The 27,171-nt window shown below is 42.2% G+C and overlaps 1 protein-coding gene across 1 annotated transcript in view; it reads right to left on the bottom strand.

Annotated features, from left to right (window-relative positions):
- Positions 1 to 26,562, bottom strand: part of BMPR1A (bone morphogenetic protein receptor type 1A) — a 77,266-nt gene extending 50,704 nt beyond the window's left edge. The window contains exon 1 of the mRNA XM_027895962.1: positions 26,447 to 26,562. The gene's annotated coding sequence lies outside the window, so the exon portion shown is untranslated. The remainder of the gene's footprint in view (positions 1 to 26,446) is intronic.
- Positions 26,563 to 27,171: the final 609 nt, after the last annotated feature.

Genomic DNA, 27,171 nt, shown 5'->3' with positions numbered 1-27,171 from the left:
CAGAACTTGCTTTGCCAGTCTAAACTCAGGCCACCACGGCCTCAAAATGTGCCCCAGTCGAGGTGAACAGGTTGCAGTTGGGCAATGCTGCATCACACAGCAAGCAATACACATGGGTAATTCAGGGTGGAGACCTCGCTGCTCAAAAATCCCCAGCCATTTCAGCTACTAAGTCTAACAACTATTCATTTAGAATGCTAGAATGTTATACTGTCTGTAGTTCTTGGGCCACCAAATCGCAGACCCTTTCAACTGGACCTAAGATTTCTAATGACGGATTTCTGAAATTAGAAAAATAGACCCGAAGGGTACAAGAGAACACAGGGCAGAAAAACTCAACACCAAGTTCTTGGACATGCTGTACACTCATATCTAATCCGGCCTCTCACATTTCCTACCAATTTATATATTCAGAAGTAACGGCAAAGAATTCCAGTACAGCTCATCTCAAATTCTCTTTTCCAAATGGAAAAATGGGAGTACTGGTGCCCTCACCAAGGATTTCAAACAAAACTAAGCTGCCTTTTTTTTTTTTCTCCCTAGCAAAGGCATAATAAAAAAACATTGTGGTAAAAAGTGGTGACAAGCCACTTGCAGAGAACAATGCAGATCTCTTCTGGTTAACTGCCTGGGAACAGGTTCATTTCATACACCACCACCACCTTCTGTGAACAAATACTGAAAAACATGGGCTGTATCCTGAAAACAAAAGGACTTTAAAAAGAATGGCTAAATAAAATCCATGGCTTCTGCAACGAGGGGGAGGTTTTTGTCAACAGAACTCCAAAACTACAGGCCCCAAAGGTGAGCTCCCACCCATCTGCTTAAGCTGAGAACTCTCACACACCCGGTATTTTGCACAAACCTTTACCTGCTCCGACAACACCAACATATGCTAACAAACCTAACTGACAGCTGCTTTCCTTCAGACACATTTTAACACATTAATGTAGAACTTAAGGCATCATCCTACAGGTTGTGGATGAACGTGGTGTTCCCAAGATGGACCTGATGAGTACAAGTGATCATTCTCTGCTGCACTTGCTAAAGATGTGTCACTTTGCAGAGATGAGCACAAAGCTCGTGGAAGAAGGGGTAAAAGGGAGAAAAGAGGTAAAATTTGGTTTTTAGCCAATTAAGCCCATTTGGAGGCAGGTTAAGGCTCCTGAAATATGACCACACAGTTTTAATATCTGCTTTATAGTAAAATACACTCCAATGAGAAGTTATCCTGGGAGTTAGAGAAAGTAAGTTAGACTTCACTGGCTGTGTTCCAGAGTGGCATGAAAAATAATATAAAAGCTTTTCCACCAACACTGAGAGACACCATCAGAGAAGTATGAGTGAGCATTTGTGATACTTATTGTTCAATAATGTTTTTGAAAAATTCATGTTTATTTTAGTTCTGGAAAGCATGCACTGCTGCAAGAAACTTAAGATACTTGACATTGTTTCTTTAATGCGACTTCTAACAAAAAAAAGAACAAAAACAGACCCACAAAACTCAAAACTCTAGCAGCTTTTTCTATTTACTGAAGGCACAAGAGCCAGCAGCTGACATTTGAATCTCATCTAAATTCAGCCAGGAAACACACTTTAAAGAGTTATCAATTATAGGCTGATTCAGCCATGGTGCAGCGGATTCTCCATCCTGAGAAGATTTCTAAAGGCACAGTTAAGTGTATTTATAGCACACTGGGCTAGGAATTAACGTTGGTTTCCTTTTGTCCTGAAATCCTTTAACAGACAACAATCACAAGCAGAATTCCTCAAACCTGAAAACAGCACACACACTGCTCAGCCCAACCCAGCAGAGCTCCCCATATGCTGAACCACCCTGAAATTAGTGGAGACAAAGTTCCATTGCACGGAGCACGGACCATCACATGCAGCTCTTTTATCTTTCAGTAACTCTCCTATTTGTGGCTCATTAATAATAATTAAACTTTAAAAAAAAAAGACCTTTGAAAAAAAGTTGAAAGTAGAGCTATTTTAGATGTATAAATCATTACATCATGTAATGTATATCTTTCAACAAAAAGCTAAAACAAGTTTTACAGATACACTTTAAATTATTAATTACCCTAAGTAAGTGCTGCTCCTTTTTTTTTTTCTAGTAGAAAGGAAAATGCAGCATCTTTATATGTTCCCTTATCCATTCCATTTCCTACTTAGATAAGTGAATAAAATTCTTATTTTAGTCAAGGAAAAATAGAAAAAGAAGTTTCAATATAGAGGTAACCTCTCCACACTGAGAATCAATCGGATTCTATTAAACCATCCAGAAACACTCCTTGGAATATTTTCATACAATAGACAACAACAATGCAAGTGAAATGTCAGTCTTCAGACAGGCCTTCTCAGCATAACATAATTTCCACTGCACCAGAAAGCCACTGAATTTCCTTACTCCTTGAAGAAACAAATTTCAGCCCACTAATGACTCACTGGAACTTCAGCATTCCCTGCCTGAGAAGAACGCAAGACACTCGCAAGTGCCGATGGATTTCAACACTGGAGAGTTTCCAAGATTATTCACTGAAAAGAGAAAAGAATCCCAGTTCAGGGCAGCAGCTTCCTTATTCAGGTGAAGAAAGCTGAAAGGCTGTCCAAGAGCAAATTGAGAGTAAACAACAGAAAAAAGTCAGATTTTCCCAAATGTTTTTATAAGGGGTGGATTGGTTATTTCACTTTGCCTGTTTTCTTTTAACAGCAAGGAACGTAAATTAAAACTCCCATATGTATACTATATAATGAAACAAGACTGTAAAAAGAAGAGATACATACATGTTATCATGGCAACTTTTGCTTGTTCAAATCTGAAATGCAGTTGTTGGAAGAAACAATTGCAAGAAAAAGGCACGAGCTACGGATCTAAAATTTAAAAATCTCATAAAGTCAAGGAGGAACAAGTTCAGTATTCCTAATTTTTTTGAATGTTAAAGAACATCCCTTCCTTATAAACCACAGAATGTTTGGAAGGATGAAACGACCTTCCCCCTCTTTATAAGCAGCTTTGAAAATGACTTAAATTGGCACAGAATTCCACAGCCATGCAGCAGCAGCCTCTGTGAACAGCAGTATCTCTCACACTGTCTCACTGAAGGATGCAGCTCCCCTAGCCAACTCAGCACAGGGTCAAAAATGGGTTATTTTCTGGAAACTGCATTAACAGTGGAAGATTCTGCAGAAGAAAATATATACCCCAGGTATGTCCCTGCATTTACTTGAAGTGATTTATTCAAGTATATGTGACTGCAAGTCACGAAACAGCTTTCAAGCACACAAGAAAGTCTGACTTGGTTCTGCTGTCTCTAGAAAAGTCACAAGATAAAACAATAAGAGTTACTAAAGTGAGCAGAAATAAATGTGTTTAAAGAGAAGTTGTGCTGAATAAAAGCAGTATGCTTGCACATTCCTTCTAACATTAGTATATTCTCAAAACTAAAATAGAACAAATATTTGAGTATATTTAAACAGAACCACACAACAACTCAATAACAAGCTTACAGCTCTTTATATTTAAAAAGAAAACAGAACTTGAAAGATCTAAGCCATGCAACTAAATCTTGATCAAAGCAGCATGCAATCATATTCTGGCAGTAACTAGAGCAGATGCCTGCCATTAGTGTAATATAAGCATCTCCATAACCTAACTCATCCTTATTTAGAAAGAATATCTGGGGTAAGAACAAAAAAAAAAAAAAAAAAAGAAAGTTTAGATTACAGGAAACACAGGAAAGGGCAAGCTCAAGATGCTGTAATATATTTTGGTGGTGCATATATGTCTGCAAATCAGGTGAGACCCAGAAATTCCGAAGTTCTTTAAAATACAGGATGTCTGTCTCTAATAAACCAGAATGTTGTATGATAAATCAGTGACCTGATTAAGCGAGTTTTAGATTGTCAAACCGCCAAAACCCCACGTAGATGAGACTGTATGGGCCTTGGCCTTTGCTAAAACCAGAGAAGGGAGTGTGGAACATAGGGAGGAAACAACGATGACAGGGCACACAGACATGTATGACCCCAAACAAAAACTCCTAACAGTGTCCTTGGACAGGACTGCTCACTCTTGCCAAGGCTTGCAAAATGGCCTTGGGTTATTTTGTGTTTCCTGAGCTCACTTGGGAGGGAAGGGTGAAACTCTCCAATACATTACCCTTCAAAACACAGTTCAAAAAGCTTAAAAATTCAAGCACTCAAGAATTCTCCTGGTGAATGAAGAGCTGCTGGGCTTGCCTTGTACAGAGACTCACTCAGGGGTGAGGCTTATCTCTTTGTCAACAAGCTCTGATGTTTTGCAATTTGTACAGTGACAGTATCAGTTCTGTGCACAGAGTCCAGCACACTGGTTTGGCAGAGGTGGCTGGTGGTGGGGGGGGGTGTTTCCTTGTGTTCAATAAGCTGAAAGCTGTTCATAGTTCCTCTTTGTTAAAAGCTGCAAAATATTTTAAGCTATCTCGAGAGCAACATTCTTAGATACTGAAAAATAGCAGCAGTTTGGACATGCAATTCTTATCACACTACTTGTAACTTGATCCTAGAATCGACAAACTCAAAAGCAGCTTCAGAACTCTGTATCTGCCGCCAGGAGGGGAAGGACATTAAAAGGGGAAAAAAAAAAAAAAGGCATTTGATAATTTGAAAACTGCATGATCAAGGTGCAGACTATGTTACAGCAAATACAGCGAGAAGAGCAGCACGATGGAGCAATACCCTTATGTTCGAGCTGATGGATCAGACTTTCAAAGGTGTATCAAGAAGAGCAGGAAGAACAAGAAGTCTCCCTCCATCAGCTTCAAAGGCCACGACAGAGAAAAGTTCATCTGCAATGTGTATAGGAAGATGTCTTGCAAAAATTAAATAAGAATATTTATACTTTGAACAGGATGAAGAGGAGGGAGATTGCTCAGGATAATGGAAAGACGTGGAGAGAGACCAAGTGTTTTTTTCTAGCTACTGCTCCTCTCCAGAACTCAGCCTACCCTCACAGCAAGGCAAGTACTCACCCCCAAGATCCTCAGCCTCACCACGCTGCTTCAGAGCAGCACTCCTAAAAGCAAATTGTCTACTGCACCTGAAGTAATGACAAACAACTTCTCCACTACTGCACAGTATCAGTACACTATTTTTTTACAGTTTTTTTCAGAACCTGGATTATTTTTAAAGTATTTTCCACATTTAAAAATATAATTTTAGACTTTTACAATTTTTAAACTCTTTGGTCAACTTCAAATGATAGAACTTTTCAGAGCTTGAGCTCTAACTTTGGATCTAAAGTTCAATGTATTTTTATGAGCTGTAAGAGCTTATTTTTTCTTAAAACTATGACAGGATATGACCCTGAACAAACAGAAAAACCCATTTAATAAGTCAGACTGTTATGTTTTTAGGACAAATAATAGTGTGAAGAACCAATTATGTCCCACCACCAGGATACACAGCTACCACTGAAATGCAGATAAAGAGCTTTCCAAGCCACTGTCAGCAAGTAAAACCAAGATAGTTTATGGAGAATCTAGGAACTGCTGAATTTCAGCTACCGCAGTACTAAGAAACACCACACAACAATTATAATGGGAAGTTGCCTATAATCTGCTCTTATCTTTATTACATTTATCTGACTATCTTTATTTCATCCTCCTTAAAAAGGCTTCTTTGGATGCTACCAAAAACATTAAAAAGCCACTTTTTATATGAGAAAATTTTCCAACACAGATGTTCCAAAGAATGTATCAGTGAAGGAACAATTTTCCCTTTTTCTTTAGCTAATCCTCTGCAAGATAACAGCTATTTTCTGACAAAAATGATATTCAAATTGATCCAACTTAAATGACACACAAAAACAAAGCCAAAAGATATGGAAAAAAGATTGAAATTCCAAGGGAATGGACTGGGCTTTTAAAGCCCAAATTAATGCAAGAGACAACACAACAACAACAAACAAACACTAAATAAAAAAACCACAATGGTATTTCCCTGATATTTTCCTGAGTCTGATAAAACTGCAGCCATATTTGAGACAGCTTTCCAGTTCACAGATCCGTCCTGTTTCTCACTGGTGTTGCAACAAATCCTAATTAAAAACAGTAACAAAAAAGAAGACATGAAACGTGCAGTTTAAAGTAAAAGCCAAGAAACACATTAAATGCTTAGATTTCCACCTTCCAGTGACCTTTGGGGGGCAAAAAAATAGGACTCAGAAAAGAAGTAACAGTTGCAGAATTGCTGTGAATGCACAAAGTGGACAAATGTTTTTGCAGGGCCTTTGTGGTAGGGCAAGGAATAATGGCTTTAAACTAATAAAGGGGGTAGATTCAGACTAGACACAAGGAACAATTTTTTACAGAGGGTGGTGAAACACTTGCCCAGAGAGGTGGTGGATGCCCCATTCCTGGAAACACTCCAGGACAGGTTGCACAGGGCTCTGAGCAGCCTGATCCAGCTGATGTCCCTGCTCATGGCAGGGGGTTGGACTAGATGAGCTTTGGAGGCCCCTTCCAACACAAACCATTCTACAGCTCTGTGAATGTTCTGGTTTGGGGCTTAACTTTACAGTCACCATCTCACAAGTAAACATGACTTGCAAGCCAGCACTAGTCCTCTGTAGTTATCTTCAGTATAGAAATTGTCATTTTCAAACAGTCAGCACTGGAAGAAGTAGCAAAAAAGTGGACAGGCTAAGAGACCTTACTTAATGCCAGCACACAGCTGACACCTGAAAAAATACAAATAGCAGGGGGAAAAGATTATTTAGCATTTGGGGAATTTTCTCCAGTTTACTAATCTGCCTTAAGGCTTCTCCTCCTCTACCAAGTTCCAACATGGCTTATTTAGCACTTTGATTGAAAGAATTCAAGATAGAAAGGATTCAGTGGAGTTGAGTGATAACATTCACATTTGATAACATAGCCAAGAAAAATCCATTAGGAAAAATAACAATTATTTACTTGTACAAGACTTGCAGATAGCCAGAACACCAACACAAAACCTGCCAGAGATCATGACATATTACTACAGAAATGATACCATTGTCCTCTCCTGAGTGTGAAAAGCTGATAGGCATAACTTATGCTGAAAAAAAAATTACTGTTGGTTTACAATTATACGTACATGAAAACAACTGTTCACAGGCCAACAGTTCTACCTGTAGCCATTTCATATCCCTCCTTCCAAATCCTTGCAAAAGGGAAGAAGAAAACTAATTACAGTTCACTTTGAAATAATCTCCCCCCTCTACATCATACAATAGGATTTTAACAATTGCAGAAAAATCGGGGGAACTCATGAGAAGTACATCAAGAGTTACTCCTTTGCTGGCAAATTGTGTGTCATGTTTGCAAAGCACTGCCAAATCTAACACTGACAGAAGAAACACTTCAGAACTTCAACATTTTTTAAAGTCTTTCCATTGTTTCAAATATGCTCTTTGAAACAAACAACATTTAACATCCATTGCATTATGTTATCTTTCCCAGGTCATAAATACCCTTAAATTTGTTGTACCACAAGGTTATGTACAATTATTTTTGCTAATACAAATGCTAAGATTTAAAAGAAAATAGGAGCCCAAATCTATTTAGACAATCAAGTGGTCAGACTAAAAAAAAAAAAAAAAAAAAAAAAAAAAAAAAAAAAAAAAAAAAAAAAAAAAAAAAAAAAAAAAAAAAAAAAAAAAAATGAAATGCCAGGCATCCACCCAATAGCTCCCACTGACAAAATATTCAGATTGAGATTTTCAGATAGCCTGTAGCGCTAAACCATTTGGCAGCTCTCCTGGCTCAGTTCTCTGTATAAAGACAGACTTACATCAGGGAATAGGAGACTACCACAAATGAGGGATAAACAGAAAAAACAGTCTACAGAGTTTTTCATCCCCCAACCTAGACCCTTAGAAAACTAGAATGCAGGCTATCTGAAAGAAACAAAGTTTAGTTACAAGTAACTAATTGTAAAAGTGAATAAAAAAAAAGTAAGTCTCCTTTTAAAGAAAGGCCTACTAGAAAAGTTCACCCATCTGACCCCTAAAAAAGGGCCAACACTCAGTCCCACATCCATCAGCTGAGTCCTGCCTGCTCTACACTGAAGTTCCAGTCTTTATTTACACCCACTGATACACACTACAAATCAAAATTTAACCACTGTAGCCAGATAAACTAACATGGCTGGTATTAAACAAGGTCAGGCAATTTTTGCTCCGGTCTCCCATTTACCAACTTCAATCCTATCAACCTGGGTTAGAAATCAGGTGCCAATATAATCTGTAAGAGCTCCACAGAAAAATAAGGTGATTTCTTCACAAGAATTGTCAGCCCCACAGACTCACATTGCTGTCAGACAGAACCATCAACTCTCACAGATTGGAAGAGACCTCTTGAAGTCGCTTAGTCCAACCTCCTGCCCAACACAAAGCCAAATTCAACGCTCAGTGAAGTTGCTCAGGACTTTGACAAGTAATACCTTGAACGTGTCCAAGAGAGGCAGTTCTGCAGCCTCTCACAGCAACGTGTCCCAGTAATTATTTTTTTTTTTTTTAAATCCAGTAAGAAATTACCTTGCTGTAACTTGCAACCACTAATTTACCATCCTTTCAACGTGCACTCCTGGGAAGACTGTAGCTCCACCTTCCTTAGAAGACCCATCGGGGAGCTGAAGACAACAAACATCATTCCTCAGGCTTCTGCAGGCTGAGCAAACACACCTGGTGCTTGGCAGCCCCTCTGCTGCAGGCCAGCATTGCATCAGTCTCCCTCTTGTCCTGGGAGACCCAAACCTGGAAGACTGAGCCTGCAGCCTGCTGGCTGTGATTTCTGTTCCAGTGTAGCACAACAGTGAGCCAAAACCAAAAGGTCTGGTCTTGATCCCACTATTGTCCCCCTAGTTGGAGACTAGAGCTAGTACACCATGCAGCCAAAGGATGAGGCTCCTCAAATAACAAACGTGATGGGTTTCATGTTGGGCTTTTTTGCTTTGTTTATTGATAGGTTGGATCTCTGAGATGAAAATGGCTTAACCTGGTCACAACTGCCACATGGAATATAACAGAAGTAAAAGGCACAGACCCACCCATTATGTCACTGCTCTATCAGACAGGTAAACAAATAACAGCTTCACAGCAAGAGCAACACTCAACACACACCATATCCTCCATTTGCCAGCCTGTTAGCTCAAATACCAGGTTATTTCAGTGCCAAAATAATTTTGTTGCTTGCCACGGCAGATTAAGGGAAGTGTTTTTATGAAGATCTATGCAAACATTTTGCAAGGTAAGCATGCGTGGGCAGGAGCAGCAGAATTCAGATATGTGCTTTGCTCACTTAGAGTGTGACTCCAGCAGCTGTGCTCTGCCTCAGCTAAGGCAGAAATTGGGGCTTGGTGATAAACTTTTACCCAGAACTGTGCATATATTAACTTGCCCTGGATCTCAGCACAGCAGCTTCACCCTCCAGACTGCCTGAAGTTTCCAAACTGGCAGGAGGATCTAAGTAAAATACATAATATGTGCATTTATAGTTCTTTCTTCATTTCTAGGTATTACACACACTGAGATCTGTATGAAAATGATGAAACTATCAGAACTGCACTGCAAACTATCACAGATGTACACACTGCAACAGAAACGAAAACGTGTGGTGGTTCTTTATATCTGTTACCTTTATATATTCAAAACAGCAGTTGCATCCACTGCATACTGCTTTTTGTGCATCAACCATTTTTTTTAAACAGCAACAGATTTTAAATTACAGCACAAGAAGTAGTAAGTTGAGAAAACACTGAGAAGAATTTGGCTAAAGAGTACATGAGGTGATCAACTAATTTAGTTTTACTATATATAGTCTTAATAAGAAAATGAGATTCAACATCCATTTTCATTTTTGCTATAATGGTCAAATTTTATTGATCTTAGGGTAAACTCAATCTTACCAATAAGTTTATGTCCAGATTTTAAACTCGTGGTGCAGACAGTAACCAGTCAAGACTAGATTTGTCATGTTCAGGCTTAGGAGAGGAAAAACTCTCCATCCTGTACCAGAGACACTTCTAGTCAGAGGGACACAAAAGACTCCCTGTAGTGAAACAGAAAGAATCAGTTTGATCCCTTCAGTTTTGGGGAGCTCAGAGATGAAGCAGCAGCAACTCTCAGAAGGAATTTTCATCAGAACAAGATACTCTTTTCGAGTGTTTCATTCTAACTAAAACAACTGCAGAGGACTCCTCGTTTCAGCGGGTGATTGCTTTTATTTGTGGGAGGAGGGAGGGGAGTAAAAGGAATTCCTTTGACAAGAGAGCTGCATTGCTAACCACAACCAGGATCATTTTACCTCTTTTGCTACAAAGAGGTTACATGCCATGAAGAAAAATCCCCTGATCTAACAGCTTAAAGTTATTTTACAAATAATATGACCCCAACCAGTTGCCAGAGAAGATATTTTTGCAGCTGATTTGCTTTTTACATTTCACAGCACTTGATCTAGAGTATTCATGATTTAAGCTCTGATGAATGTGGTATCCCATACCCTTGCCGAACTTTTCCGTGAACTAAATCTAGAGTCGTCATTACCTCATGTTTCTGATAACATACAGGAGGTAGAGGGAAAAAAAAAAAGTCAACAGTTATGGACATCTGAATGGTAGAATGATTTACAACCTGAATTAAAAACAGGGGGAAGGACACAACACAACATGGTCAGAGTTTCAAAATGAGATTCCTTCCCTAGTTTCTTTCACCTGAAAATATTTATGCAGCCCCAAAGAAGCAAACAAGGCATGCTAACAACCCTGCAGGAACAGTAGGTATAAGATGATGTTGCTGTATCTTTGCCCTGTAACAACTACAACAAATATTCCACAAAACATTCTGTTCCAAAGTCAACTTTAAACACAAACACAATTCTATTACAAAAGGCCTTAATTATATTCTCCTGCAGGTTTTTTTTTTCTTTTTAATGGTGAAAGCTTTAAGAAGTGTGCACTAAGTACACAGCTATTGTTCTGCCAAGGAACAACTGAGTGCTTCTGCAGTGCAAACATGAAATGGAAATTACGCGATCTTTAAAACACATTACTTCAAATCGCTATTTTGTATCCAGGGGAAGAGAAGGGAAAACAAGCAAAATCCTTAAACCTACATCTCCACGAGAAAAGTAAATATTTACCTATAATTTACATAGTACTGTAAATACAGGTAACAGCTTGAAAAAATGAGAAGGCAATAAATGCATCTAATAACTTTCTAGCTCTTAAGGAGACATTTGACGCATAAGAGTCCGTTTCCAGAAAGTCCTTATAACCACTGCAAAGTTAAACACAGCCACAAGGACTTCTGATCTCTAAAAATAGCTCAAAACCAAGTTCTTTCCTAATAAGTTCTTATGCTTACTGGGAGCCAGCCCAAACCCCCGAAACCCTCCCGAAACTAAAGGCACCGAGCGAGGCGGAGCGGGTCCCGCATCTGGAGCGGCCGCTCCACCGGGCCCCTTCCCGAGCCCCTCCCGGCGCAGGGACAGCGGCGGCGCTGGAATGCGGAGCCGTAACCCGATCCCTCTGCCCCTCCTCCCGGCTCCGCAGCGCTTGGAAAGACATTTAACCTCAAAATGGCATCCCCGGGAACCGAGCTGGTCGTGCCCCTCCCGGAACAGGGAAGAGAACCATCCCTCCGGTGCCCGGCCCCATCCCCGCGCCCCGGCAGCCACCGGGAATCCGCTCCCGGGATCCACCGCTGCCAGGACAACCCCCAGGGCTCCCTCCTCCTTCCATCCCTGCCCTGACTCAAAGCTCACCCGGGCTGCACTTTCCTGGGAAGGAACCCATCCTTCTCACAAGCAGAGAATTAGCAAGAATAGCTCTTTTCCGTCTTGCATCTCAGAACCAAAGCATCCATGTACATCCAGTAAAGCAGATTTCTAGAATGACACTTCATAAATATAAATGAAAGGGGCAATTTTGTTGTGAATTCATTTAATTTTTCAAACTGTAGGCATATAGTTTACTTAGGATACAACAACACTACAGTGTCCTAAGTTTTCAGGTCAGTTACACACAGGGAAATAACAATGAAGTTACCCCTCAAGACAACGTGATGAGATAATCTTATAGATAAACTATCTCGCTCTATTTTCTCTAAAGGCAAGTAGTTCTGTACCATGAAAAAAGGCTGTTGCAATTTGGAATAACTAAGTATTTTGCTGTAAACAAAACAGACAAGATTTTTACCATTCTGAACATACTGAAATTACTAAGATGCCATTATGCTACCAGATAAGAGACAGACTTGGGGGGGGGAAAGGGGAAATCAATCATTCCAGTGACATCACAGTGTAAGAGGAGAGAAAGAATGACCTGAAAAACATTTTTTCAGCAGTAGCAGTTTTGCTCATTAAACACACCACCAAATGTTATTCTATCAGAACAGGGGAAAAAAAAAAAAAGCCCTCAAGGTATGTCGGGAGGGTGCAAGCCTTTAGGCCATCACTGAGGAACCAGGAGCTCACAGGCTCTCTTGTGTATGACTTCCATAGGAGTGGTTTGTGCTTTTGTTGGCTTAACTACACCTAAGACTAAAAAAAACATCAGTAAGGGTGGCAATTCTTCTGCCACTCTACTAGGAAGAGACCTTTGGCCACAGTACACCGTATAGGCAGAATCACTCTGTTTGTTATTTAAAAAAAATACCTCATCAGCAATAAAGGCTGCCAGAAACTCTTCACTGTCATCAAGTTTTGGGCCTGGATATTCAAATATACTTAAGAAGTCAAAAACAGAAATTCAGAGATAAGGGACCTGTATCTACAGACTGAAGCACTGCCTTCATGCTAAATCTCTAGAATCTAGTGAGCAATGTCAAATACCACTACAATGGGAGTGCCCAAAAGACTTTAAATCTGAGGAAAAAAGTAGCTAGAGTAGGCAGGATGATGAAAATAATCCCTCTCAGAGACAAACTAATACACTTAAAAACCATCCCCACTATGAACATTTCCTGACCTCACTTATTGCAGATCAAGGATCAGGTAACAACCAGCTACTTTACTTCTATAATTCCAGGTAAAGTAAGCACAGGATTGATTTTTTTTGTTGTTATGTATCTGAGCACAAACCCTACTCAGATGCCTTTTTTACCTACAGAATATGAGCACTTCAAATGTAACTTTTTTGTTTACTGCAAATAAACATATTTGCAAGACCTCACTATGCAGAAGGCAAAATACAGTTATTTTGCTTCTATGCATCACATATGATAACATTTTGCCTTTCAGGTTATACAAAACTCAGTCCTTTAGGTTTTTCCTCAAAGGAACTCTCTTACCTGTTAGTAATCATCGGAATTTTATTTCCAATTTGTAATTTGTATCAGACAATCAAAATGTAAAGTATTTTCTCTTTTACTCAGCCTTTCTCTATTAACCTTAAGGTAACAGAAAATGTCACACATATTCCAACAAACCAAGAGCTATTTTTCTTTCAGAATATATTTAATAATGCTTAGTCACTGGAATAAAATGTATTCAAATTGTCGGTCAGAAGTGGAAGAGCAAGTATGTTTACACATTAGAACTGAAGCTCAAAACACCATAACATGATTACCTGACAGCTATTAAATGGCCTGCAAGAAGTTATTAGTGTTGATTCTCTTTCAGAAGGCCAATATAACAGTTCCACCCATAGCATCCTCCCTATAGTTTTACTTTGTTGTGTCTTTTTTTAACATAAACGTCCCCTGCCACTCCCCCAGGTTGTGGTTTGGTCTCGAGACCTATTATTGAGATATTTCACACAACAACTACATATAAAGAAAATTAAGACAGTCCTAAAACTACTAAGTAATCCCGAAGGCTTTAACAGGAGTCAAACCCACTGTGCTAAAAATAACAAGGTATATACATATTTTACCAAGGATTCTGTTTTCCAAAAGAGCAGACAGAAAACACCACTGTGATGTTTTGTAAGGACATTCACAAATACCTTTAGTACTTCTGTTCAGCATGAGTTTCATGCCAGCAAAGATTACAACCAGTCACTGTGGGGCGGAGGAAGGGCCAACAAAAAAAACCCAAACCAACCAAAAAGTCCAACAACCCCAAACTTGTCATGCGAACTAATTTTAAGGAGTGAAAAGCAGTGCCAGGAAATACACCTGCTTATAACAATTTTTATATTTTCACAATCACAAACTTCTTTGAAAACTACATATCACAGAAACACAACACATGGTGAAAAAATGATACAGAATAGACACAAAACAATTACATGAAGTACTGTTAAAAAGTATTGACATGGAAAATGTCCTCTAACTTCGTTACGTACTTCTCTTGGGTACATGAGCAACATGGAACCTGACAGGTGTCTTTCTAAAAAAACTGTACTTTTGAACACAATTTCCTATGAGAAATGTGTCTGTGAGCTTTACTAATTGTTTTATCAAGTGCCATTTTAGACCCTGATCTCTAATGTATCCCTGGACAAGCAGTCCCGCTGAGCCAAAGGAAGCTACATCTGTGTTACTTATTCCAGGAGAAGAGAATCTTCTGAAAGATGTATCAAAATTACTGGTCTAAATAAAGTTGGGTTTAAGTACACTTTTAGAAACCTCAATTAAAAACTCAACAGTACTGGCAAATTTCTTTGCACAACAATAAAATATTTCCTAATACACCTTCCACAAGTACAGATTCTGGATTATAATGCTTCCTGTTGAGCAGAAATCCAGTGCATAAGAGTAGCATTCATCAAATCCAGCATTTTCAAAAACAAGTGAATTTGCAACAAGCAGTTTATAAAGAATCTGTTTTCTATTACAGTGTAATGGGTTCAGTAGGTGGAAGAGTGTGGACTGCAGACACACTAATATATAAACATGAGGCTGCATTGGGTACTCCTATGAGCTGGTCACACATTTCAACACTATATTTTTAGATTATCCTCTCATATCAACTGCACTGTTATGATGGTATTTAATTCCATTATGTCCATTGTCAAAAAGGTAATCTATCTCCTGCTTCAACTGCAGCAGTTCTTTGAAAAAATACATTTTTAAAAACTGTATTTAATTCTCAGATATACTTTCCCATTCACAGCTACAAGCCAGCTTAGCATAGTGCAGAGAAAGGAGCATCCACATTTCACTTGTTAGATGCTGTGTCACTTTGTGCTCCTTCTGACCAGCTCTAAAAATGCTTGGATTTGGGAATAGCACACCTGTTGTTATATCTGTCCCTCCTAAATAAAGATTCTGTTGTGCCTTCTCTCTGTTCTACTAAAGCAAAGGTTACATCAGGAAAACAGAAGAAAAACCTTGGCTGAATTGATCCCATCTGCAGTGATGCCAAACACACACCTGTGGTATTTCTGGTTCTTAAAAACTCATGTGATTCTTTCATCTCAAAATTTCCTCTTCATTCAGGGAAAAAAAGAAAGTCAATCACATATCAAACAAATTGCACTACAACCGACAGACATAGGAAGGCCTGGTTTCCTACAGATTCATGCTCTATTTTGGTCTAGATCTTTTCTCAGTGTAATTGCCCCAGCTCACTCTATATATCCTGTATAATTCCACTCTCCCTGTCCTTAACAATATTTTAATTTCCCCACTCACATACATATTCCACTGACCACAGTTCTCCCTGCCTTTCCCTCTCACATCCTCTGGGTGCCAAACATCATGTCTCGCTGGCCGGACAGCACGTTCATATTGACTTCCCCCTTATCAGGCATCACAAGTTTACAGAACACTTCTGATCCTAACACTGAAGGATGTTACCATCTGGGGACATGAACACAGCTCAAGACCTTTGAAACACAAACAGCGTGACATCCACTCCACAATCCTAGCAGACATCTCATCTTCAAGCCTGCTGATACATGAAGCTTGTCTTTGAAGTTTTAGAGGTTAGGAATTTGCCAAAATCCAAAACTTTACATACTACATCAGAGACAGAAACTCTTAACAAAACCATAAAACAAAAGACTCAACTGCAACAGAAGAGGAAAGAGGAACGTGAGGATGGGAAAGTAAAGACTGACCAACTCATTTTTCCTTTGCGGACAGGGGATATACTTGATATACACTTAGAAGTTAGATGGGATCACTAACATTCAGGCCAATTAAAAAAAAGTTTCAAAACAGGTAACATTTCCAAACAGCAGCCTTACCCACAACCACACTACACCACAACTAAGTCGAGCCTGGAAGGGACACTCTTGTTCTGGATGCCAAAACTGACACTTGGTCTGCCCCACAACTGCAGCTACGCTGGCAAGAAGTGAGGCATAATGGGAAAAAAAAAGGTAAAAAAAATCTAATTATCTCTCAGCCAGTTTCAACTCCTACAGCATCAGAGGTGCTGCTGCAGAGGAAAAGGCAAGGACGCACAAGGGTGGCGTGAACAAGGAGTAGAACTGGCCCTTCGAGTGTACCCGGCTGCTCGGCTTATCTGCCGCACAGAACTGCCCTCTTCATCTGGCAGTTCATTATTCAGCCAGCAGACATCAATGGAAGTCTACCTGGCTGCACTGCTCCAGTCCTAAGGAAATTATATTATCAATCTTTCCACACTAAGCAAAATAAAGTACCTGAACAGAAAATGTTCAAGATAAGGCAGATACAAAAAAAACATGTTACTTCACGTTTGACGGCAGCATCATTAGAGCAACCCCAACGAATGTGTCAACCAAGGCAGCTGGGTGCCAGCGCAATAAAAAAAAAAAAAAAAGAGTTGTAGGCGTTACAGACACTACTTACTAAATGCAAGAGCAGAGGAGCTGACGTGCCTGGGTGCATGTGGGTGTGATAAAAGGCCTAGGAATTAGCCTCCTGCACGGTGGCAGATGTCTAGCCAAGCACTCTGCTTGTGACACCACCTGCTATCAGACCAGTCGGGGAAGAAGGAAGAGCAAAGTCCTCCCTTGCTCCATCCAGAAACCTGTATAGTTCCTGACCTATCAACCAGACACAAGTGCCTGTACTATTGCCATCAGTGCACACATCCCCCAGCAAATCTGTGTGATCACAAATCTGTACAGTCCTTCCATCCACAGCCACGTGTTCTGGAAGCGACTCCTTGACTGAAGTATTTGCTGCGAGGAAGGAAAGAAACACCCCACTTGACTGTCCCTGTAAACCTGCCATTCCCTTACACTGTGGAGAAAAAAAACCAGCGGTGAAACACTATTCATCAGTTTCCTAATTTCATCTCAGGTTTGATAGATGACCATCACCATTTCCCTCTCTGCTGTTTCTCTTTCCCTAGCTGAAGAGGCCCACGTCTCTTTAGTGTGGCATCCTATTTGTGCTGCGGTGAGAAGGAAAAACCAAACCAGAACAAAAAAAATTACCCTCTAGTTTTAATGGGACTGTTGAAATTGTGTTACCAGGAGGATATAACATACATGTCCATATGTAATGAATGTGTACAGCTGCATAATCACATTTTTAAAAAACTTGAAATTACTCCACAGAGTACTTCTTCAAAATTGGCTTAAATTCATTTAAGCCTGTGCTGATTGCAAGAAGGGAAGTGCTGGCCCTCCTCTCCCCTTGTGGTACCAGAGTGAGCTGGAACTACTGAAAACCAATGGGATTTTTTTTTTTTAGGGTCAGTTAACAGCTAAATTAGCAAACAAATTCAACCTTCTATCTGGCCACAATTACAAAAGTGACAGTGGAGACACAACCAAATATATGAAAGAGAGGAAAAAAAAAATATTCAACACCATGAGCAGATAGGTTCAATCTGAAGTTGGAGCTTCAAAGCAAAGAGCTGTTGGGAAAACTATTCAGGATCCCTCCAAGTGTTAATACCTAATTTAGAGCCTATTACTGTTTTTCCTCTGTTTGAATTACATTACACTGCACTTACTGTACCTCATCCGGTATTTTATCATCTGGGCATTCAATACTGCTACAGTCAGTTTGCAATACCTGTATCAGCTACAAGTTTCACCACCTCACAATCCAATCCCCCTTCCACACTCTTTCTAAACACAGAGAACAGAACATGCCTTGTTCACTTGCTTCCAGCGAGGCTGTCAGCACCTCTGTGCCACAGGGGTACCTGCCAAGCTCTTCCTGGGAGCCCAGAACTGGCCAGAGCCTTCCAGATGTGTCTCACCAGGGCTGAGCTGAAGAGCATCATCACCTCCCTAAGCCTGCCCCCAGCACCCACCTAACACAGCCCAGCAGGCACCTCCCCAGGTACAGGGCTTTGCATATCCCTTGTTGTGCTTCATGAGGTTCCTGTCTGCTCACCTCTCCAGTCCATCCAGGTCCCCGAGAGGGGCTGCACAGCCACGAGGCAGACCAAACACTCCTCCCAGTTCTATATTCCCTGCAAACTTCTGAGCCTGTGTTCTGTCCCATCATCCAGGTCATTTATGAAGATGTTGCACTGTACTAGAAACCCACAATACCCACTGCTCTCCACTCCTTCACTGAGATAGTCATTTCACCACCAAGGGCGATCGGACACCCACCAACATCACCTGTGCCAACCTGCACACCCATCAACATCACCTGTGCCAACCTGCACACCCACCAACATCACCTGTGCCAACCTGCACACCCACCAACATCACCTGTGCCAACGTGCTGCTAACCCTGACCCACAGCTCTCGACTGACTCCTCATTCAGCCAAAAGGAAGAGCTTCAGGGATTCCCACAGCGCTCTCACAACAAAAAATCCCACAACACTCTGCACCCCTCACCACTCCATCCTGTCCTTCCTAGGGGCCTCATAACCAGCCCTTAACCCTTGCAGCACTCCATCCATGCCAGCTGTCCCACCCCATCTCTGATCCCAAAAAGACTGCAGCCACGTGACTGCACACAGACCTCCAATTTCTCCTGTTTGGGCCCAGTCTTCTCCACAACACATGGAAAACAGAGTGAAATCCAAATAAAGCATTTGACTTGGTCAGTGCAGGTACAAACCTCATACTGGCTACACTGTAACAGCCTGACACCTCATTTCACACCATGACAAAGTTGCTGGAGGGAAAAACCAATAGTGACAATGGAGTAATAACTTGTGGATGGATAGATACGGAAAGAGGTGCTATGCAGTTATACAGAGAAAGGAGATTAACAGTTCTGGTGCTCCTATCCCAGGTAAGAAAACCTGTTAGAAGAGAGCTCTGGGTTCCTCTCCAGGACTCAAACCCAGCAAGCCTTTCTCACCATGCCACTGCTCCTCTGCCCACATTCCGTGATACCTGAGCCCCAAGCCCCACTCCCGCTCTTTCAAATCCTCAGAAGACCCTATGATTGGTATTTACAGCACACTCACAGCTTCCTTTTTCAGTGATGGAGATTTATTTTATCTTTGGTTCTTCCAAATACATATAGTAAAAAGTATCTTCCTATAAACAATTACTTCTTCCAAAAGCAGAAACAGTTTGAAGACAATATTCAATATTTCTGAACACCCTGACATTTATCTTACAGAACCTCAAACTTTTAAATTTTGTCTAAAATTCTTCAAAGCAAGAGTGTCCTCGGTTGTTATTTTACAAAGCAAGAAAACATTTTAGCCTCTCACATTAACTAAATCACCCTTTATATCAGCATTCAGAACAACCAAGAAAGAAAATCACAGAATTTCCCTGGAGCAAACAACCATACCCACTACAGATGCTTAAGGACAAAGAAAGAAATTCTTAAATCAGCTCTTCCTTCCACCTCTATTCTCCCTCCTCCACCCCAGGCTCCTCAGACCACTACTGACAGAATTAGAGAGATGTAAATATTATACAATAGCATTTGAAACTTTGAGAAAAACTTGAGTAATGCCATTTCTGCAGCGGAACCTCTGGCTGAGGAATGCACAGCTGCCGAGCAGATGTATAATTTCAGCATTTAAAATTCCATTATTTCAAGGGGGATTTTTTTTTCTTTTACTAGATGTTTTCAGATTTTCTATTTCCATCTGTTTTTTGACCTCCCTCAGTTTAGTCCCTTCTTCTCTTAGTTCATTACACCAAAATAATTTTCTAAATTAGAAACATCTCGACATTTAAAAACTTGTGAATTTGAAGAGAGGTGGGGGAGTGAAACAGGGCCAGGGGCGGAACAAAAACAGACAGTTCAAGAGAGGTTTGGGTCTGAATAAAAACTGTCCTGTCTGGGTCGGGTTTTATTTTGCAGTTCCTGGTTTAACCCAAATTGGCGAGTCCCTGACTGCATTCCTTCCACAAAATTTTAAAAGCACAAAACTGAAGAATATCAGCTATATGGGAATGTTTCTACACTTCACCAGAGCCCTCAGCCATAAACTTCTGAGTAAAACAACATTCCAGGTTTTGATTCTTTTTAGAATTATAATAAATTAACTGCAGTTTTAAGTTCAAAAAACCCCCCAAACCTCACCATGTACTAAGAGAGCTTCACAAAACATACAAAGATTAGTGTAAATCAATATCAGTAAAGAATTTATTAATGCAAAAGTAATAAAATATTTAAAAATATACACATGGAGTTAGCATTGTTTAAAAAAATTTCCATTCATCTAAGCAAAGTAGAAGACTAGGGCATACAGTACTGTCTGTCTTAAACTCAGTCCATATTACAAGATTTAAAGAAGAATTATCCCTAGAAGGACCACTGGTTCAGCTCAGCAAATGTGGCAGATTGGCCACAAAGCCTATACAATTCTTAATTTAATTTTAGGCTCACAATAATAATTTGCCTGGGTGGGAAGGGGCATAATTTTCAATCTTAATAAATGGCATACGCTTCAAAATACCCCTACGGAAAATTTTCTGTAGGACATCTTCACACACACACACACACACAAAAGATTGTGAACTAGTAAATGTGGAAGATAAAATTAGAGAAATACATCCATATGTTAAAACAAAAAAAAGCACTTTTTTTTTCCTGTTGTATTGTTTGCTTTGTCTCCAAGAAAGGAGCTTTAAAACAAGTTTTAAAAAATTACTTTAAAGTAAAACTTTGCCTGTCTTCTAACAGCAAGGACATTTCTGCCCAACACTCAGTACCACTACTGCATTTTTCATTACTGCTAAAATCCCTCCAACAATCTGGACAGAAGACAGTCCATGTTTTGGGCACTGAGTGTAGAAGGGCTGCACCTCATTAGCTGGCAGTGCCTTCCTGTGCCCTGCCCCAATCCCCTCTTTAATAAACTCTCAGTTGTCCAAACCAGGATCTGACAACTGCAAGGCCTGTTCCTTGGACAACACAGGGAGGGAGGGCTACAGGAGGGTTTCTGAAACCTCCTCCAAGGCACTCTGTTACAGACTAATTTCTCTTCCACAAAGAAGGATGTGCAGCCAGGAGGAGCACATTTTACACAGCTTTCTGGATTTCCCACTCTCATTTCCTGTCACTGAGGTTTGCTCTGCCTTCTTCCAACAAATCGCTCTTGTTCTCATACTACTCTCCAAGCTCTTTCATTCCCAGCATGAGAGACAAGGGGATGATACAGTTCTTCATATTTCCTGTATCCATTTTTCCTGCTGAATGATTCCTCACAACTTTTCTGTTCATGTTTCCTTTTTAAACGCTCTGTAGCCCCGGGACATTGCCTGTGCCTCTGTCTGAGCACTGCACTGCGAATTTCCAACTGAACACAGAATAGGAAAAACAATGATTAATTTAGAAAAAGATATCTGAGCTTATTCACCACTCCCATATCCCTGAAATTCTGACTCCGAGCACATAATGTACTAATTTGCACAACAAATCTCATCAGCAGAGTATTGATTCTCTGTGTAAGTGAAATCTCTGATGACTTCAGTCCTCCAAAATCATTTGAGCTCTGTCCACTTGATTTCCAGTCAAGTTTGGGATCAGGCTCTCACAGAGGAGGTATAAAGGTCTACAAATGGTTTTAGGTGGTGTTTTCTGAAGATAAGAAAAAGTTCTTAGTCATTAACACTATGAAGGCAATAGAAAAGCAAATGGCTTCTGTGATTCAGGTTTATATCCTGGTACAGATCTTCTGATACTGATATTTCTTTAACTTATCTCTGCCACATCTGCTCGCATTTTTATCAACCAAAACACGGCAAGACTGACAGTTTTCTCCTTAAGATGGTGAACTGAGGGAATATAGACACAAATAATTGCTAGTTGCTTCCAGCTCTTATGCTAATAAAGTTGACTGAAGCCATCATGTAATGCAGTTATCTGAGGAAGCACTGTGAAAAACTTCAGTGATCTTTAATTTCTGTAAAAAGCATTGCTGCTGTTTCGATGCGAATTACGCTACAACACTGCAGAGCTGAATGCACAGACAACTCATCACATACTAAAATCACATTTAAACCTACGATATTTTCCTCTGTGTTTTGGGAAATTCTATTCCGGGGGAGAAGCAAACATCAGAGCAACCAGCCACATGCTGCAGGTACGGCACCCCGTGAACTATCACTACACAGACTTTTGTCTTATCAAAACCTTTCGAAACATTTCAAGTTCACACCCTTCACGCTACTCAGAGCACTTTTACCCCTCCCCAGTGAAGAATCACCAGTGAGTTCACAACAGAACACAGGTACCAGACTCAGCTGGTGACTCACAGAAGATCTCCATCAAGCCAACCACTTTCACTGTAACAACAGGTGTCACTGCAGAAATTCTCAGGCAGTAACACACCTGACCTTCAATAAGGACTCGGTGTCGCTCCTTCTCTGACTGTGCCTACACAATCTGTGAATGTTATCACAGTCACGAAGTAGAGTTTATTTTCCTACTCTAATACTTGTTTGAATTTTGTTAACCAGACCATCACAAAACAGTAGCAATCCTGACCTAAATGCACAGACCTCAAATGAAATGGGGTAGCAACTACAAAACAGCTGTCAGAAAAATGGCAAGGAAACAAATTACCTGGATTATGAACCTGAAACCGAATGACCGTATTTCTCACACCATTTGTGCACAGCTGAAACACCTGGGTCATAACCAGAAACCCGTGCACCTTATAACTGCCACAACATAAAGTTCTTCTCAATACATCAAGTACACCAACAACTAAAGTGCTTCAGTGTTGTGAACCTACAACAATGAATTCCAAAGCGTATAGTGAAGACTAATAAAATAATTGCTTTGTTTTGCTTTGGGGAGGGATGGGAAATGGACATGAGAGACACCTAATATGCTTTGTAAACAAACCCAGCGAGGTACTGAGAAGCCAGTTCACATCGAAGACCTTCCTGGCAAGTTGGCAGCTTGTCTCAAAGTTGATTGCTGGTCACTGGTGGGCCAGCTACTTGTTGTACCAAACTAAACCTCTTGGGATTTACACACCCAGAGTACAATGCACTGCACAGATGTTGCTGGACTGAATCTCTCACAAAATAGCTATTCCATAGCTCTTCTCAATCAGAGCATTCAGAAAGCTAAAATTATGTTTTCTGTAAAATGAAGAAAACTGAGGTGACTATTTCCACTTTTTAGCCAATTCCAAGGATCACCTAGTGTACTCTCTGCACTACTGTTAAAGGACATCATACAGCCAGTTTTACATTCATTATCAGTTTCAAACATTTTTAAGTCCAAGTCAAACCACTTTCTGCCTGAGAGTAGCAAGCCCTCAACAGACTTCACAGCAGCTTTTAAGGGATTGCAATAAAGCCAGGCAGAATGCAATCCCACTTTCCCTTCAAAGCAACAACCACCTTGGAAGGCACAGAAGACATTGTGGCAACTGGGAACCACCAGCACGAGTGTGGAGTGTGGTGGGGCAACTGCAGAAGGTTCTGCAGATCTTGCCCAAGAAAAAAGTGGAACCCCTGAGACAACAGCAGTGAAAGGAAAAACCTGCTGTGAGGCACACTGTGCCCACCCCCCAAGCCCTGCATTTGGGGAACATGAAACAAACGAAGCAAATGAAACAAGGCTCCAGGTATTCCATCTGTGCCCACACAGGACTCTGATGTGATATACTCTTAAATTACTGAGTTCCTTCTGTCATTTATTTACAGACGACAGTAAGATAAGAGGAGATAACTTACAGTAAGATAAGAAACAGAAGATAAGTGAAGTCCTAGGCGCTGAAAATATGCCCTCTTTTACTGAAAAGCCAAGAAACACCTGATGCTTTCCCAGATAGAAAGGACAGATCTTCAACTGATGCTTGACACAAGCAGGGAGAAACAAACACTTGTAAAACTTTCCCTGGTCTCACTCATCCACCGACACTTTTCAGCAATTTACCAAACAAGTTACTGTGTGTTGGACCTTCACCTGCCCTTGGAAAGAGGCACTGTCCTCATCATAAATGTTACTATGAAGATACCCTGCACTTTTTTCATATTTTATAGCCACATCTGTATACTGCTTATTGAACAAATCCAGTATTAGCATAATTTACAATTCTAAACCCATGGAAAACAAATAAATAATTTTAAAAATATTTCTATTATCTGCCTGCCTTTCAGGACTCTGGAAAGTAGAAAAGGCTATTTATTGCTTCTTCGAATCCTTCCCCCTTTGCAGTGCGATACTCCGTGGCATTTCATACCAGAGTAACGCTCATCCATGGCAAACACATGTCCATTTTGGAAAAGTTAGCAGGCACTGCTTACTGCACAGCTGAACAATCCCAAACCAAAATTTTGATTGAAAATTTGTTAGCCCTGACTTGGAGTAGTTCAATAAATACAACAACTACTATAAAAAACAAAGTTATTATTTCGGTTATGTCACTTAGAGTTTAGATCCTTAATTCCCAAATGCTGGTATTCAAATAAAGCCCATGCACCATTTCCACACTCTGCCATAGCCAGTATTTTTGATTCTCGTAACAAAGCACGCAATTTTCACTGTGAGGATCTTGCACAGCAGTGTCCAAAACACTAGGATTTGGGTCCCACACACTGACTTTAAGAAATTCTGTGCTCTAGCTCCAGTGTCTCAGTAAACACGTATTTGCTCGGTGAATTCCCAGTAATATTCTATTTCAGGATTGAAATTCACCAACAGCTTTCTGCTCTACCTTGAACAGAGGCTCAAACAGGTAACAACCAGAGCTCCCTTTCAAACCTAAATTACTTCACAATTGAGGGAACAAAAATAATTCAGCCACACACATTCATTGTCCCTGGAACAGAGCAGCCAGCAGAGCATTCTGAGGACTAGCAGCTGAATCATTTCCAACCAGAACTCAAAGCCTCACAGGTTGTATGTCTTATATAAATAAATATAGAATACACACACAAACACACTCCCCAAAACGTGGTGCATAAGCTAAGAAAAAGTTACAAAAGGAACGAAAGTACAAGAACAAAAGACCAACCCATTGCCAGCAAGAGTTTCATCCAGAGTGCTACAAGTGCCACAACATGGGGTATTTCTGGCTATGGACTGGACAGTCTCTGAATGTACATTGTCTCATGTTAACTTTGTTATTCCAGGACTAGGTTCTACTACAAACCAGGCAAGCCTTCCAGTTCAGGCAAGTCTTCCTTGTCTACAAAAGCAACTTCTCTATCCCTCCAGGTAACAGGCCTGAACAATCCCTAGCGCACTAACTTGATAAAAGAACTCAAAGATAATTACCTGTAAGCAGAGAACAAAATATGTAAATTCGGAGGGAATCAATTTACACTGGGAAGAATCATCACAGTACTTCTGACACAAAGTAAGAGGCAACTGCTGAAAGGAAATACCACAACTTACTGCCATTCCCTGCTGCTGAATTCACTCTTAATTTTACCAAAACAACATCAGAGGGTGGTTGATTGAAAGGTGGTAAAAAGCCACTCATGCTTTTGAACCCCGTTCAATAGATTTTGTAATCAGTTATGAAAACAGCGTTGTTAGCCGGCCCTCAACAGCACCATCTTTCACTACCGAGGTACGGGCGAGAATTAGGAGTTATTATTTCTTCAGACGGCTTTTTGCTGCACGTCGGCAAAACCCGATTGGGAAAGCAGGCTCCCGGCTCTGCTCTAGGCTCGCACAAAAGGGAGGCGAAGCACCTCGTTCCTCGTACCCTTCCCACGACGCCCGGCCCGGCCGGGGCCGCTCGGCAGCGGGCCCGGGATTACAACACCGGGAAGGCAGGGAGGGAAGCAGGGAAGGAGCGCAGGGCCGGCCCTGCCCACGCAGGACCCGCCGGGCCCGGCGGCGCCCCCGGCCCAGCCCGGCCCGACCCCCGCCCCGGCCCCGCGGCGCGGCCGCAGCGCCCCCAGCGCCGCGGCGGGGCCGGGGAGAGCCAGAGGGCCGGGAGGGGGCCGGCGGGGCCGAAAAGGGGCCGGGGGCGATTCCCGGGCCCGGGGGAGCCCGGCCGGGGCGGCGGTACCGCCGCGGGGATCCGCGTTCGACGGCGCAGCCCCCGCCGGGCACCGCCCGGGCAGGGCCGGGCAGCGCCGCGCAGGGAGCGCCCCTCGCCCCCCGCACGGCACACGGAGCGGGCGCGGCGCTGCCCGGAGCGCTCCCCGCTCGGTCGAGGCCTCCGCGGCCCGGCCCGCACTCACCGGCCGTGGGGGCTCCTCATCCTCGGCGCGGGCGGGGAAGGCGAACGGGGAGGGGGGGGCCGCGCCCCGCCGCGCTGCGCGGGCCGTTCCCGGGGCCCGGCCGGCTGCGCTCGGACGGGGGCGAAGGCGGGTGCGAGCCGGGCGGGGGAGGGCGGGCAGCGCTCGGCGCAGGCTCCGTGTCCCGGCGGGCGCTCCCGGCGCGTCCCCGCGGGGCGGGGCGGGAACGAGCCGGATTCCAGTCGCGGCCGGCCGGGCGCGCGCGAGCGGCGGGGGCGCGCGCGTCTGTCAGCACGTGCCGGGGGCGGGGGCGCGGGAGCCGCTCCGCTCCAAGGAAAAGTTGGCCGGGAGGAGCCGGCCGGGCCCGCTCTGCCTTCCCCGCGGCCCCTCCGCGGCCCCTCCGCCCGAGCGAGCCTGTCTCCGAGCGCCCGCGCCGGGCCTTATCCCGTCCCGCCGCCCGGCAGGGCTCTCCCGGGGAAGGGGCTCCTCTAGGGAAGGGCGGGAAGGTGTGGGAGCGGGAAGCGGCCAGGTCGCTGTCGCGGAAGCGCCGCTGGCCGAGAAGGGGGATCGAGGCTCAAGAAGCAGCCGCGGCTGGATTTGGCTGCAGGGCCGGGGAGCTCCGTCCAGATGCTGGTGGAGTTGGCGCCACGGAAAACGGGGGAGCTGCCAGGATTCACGGAGTAGGTGGGGGGGAGGATTACCGGAGCAGCTTTGATGTGGATTCAAGG

The sequence above is a fragment of the Empidonax traillii genome, unplaced genomic scaffold (genome assembly GCF_003031625.1).
Source record: "Empidonax traillii isolate 1590-97213 ecotype Southwest subspecies unplaced genomic scaffold, ASM303162v1 scaffold475:size860808, whole genome shotgun sequence".
NCBI classification, from domain to species: Eukaryota; Metazoa; Chordata; class Aves; order Passeriformes; family Tyrannidae; genus Empidonax; species Empidonax traillii.
Note: the sequence above shows the minus strand (reverse complement) of the source record. Positions and strands in the feature narration are given on the sequence as shown.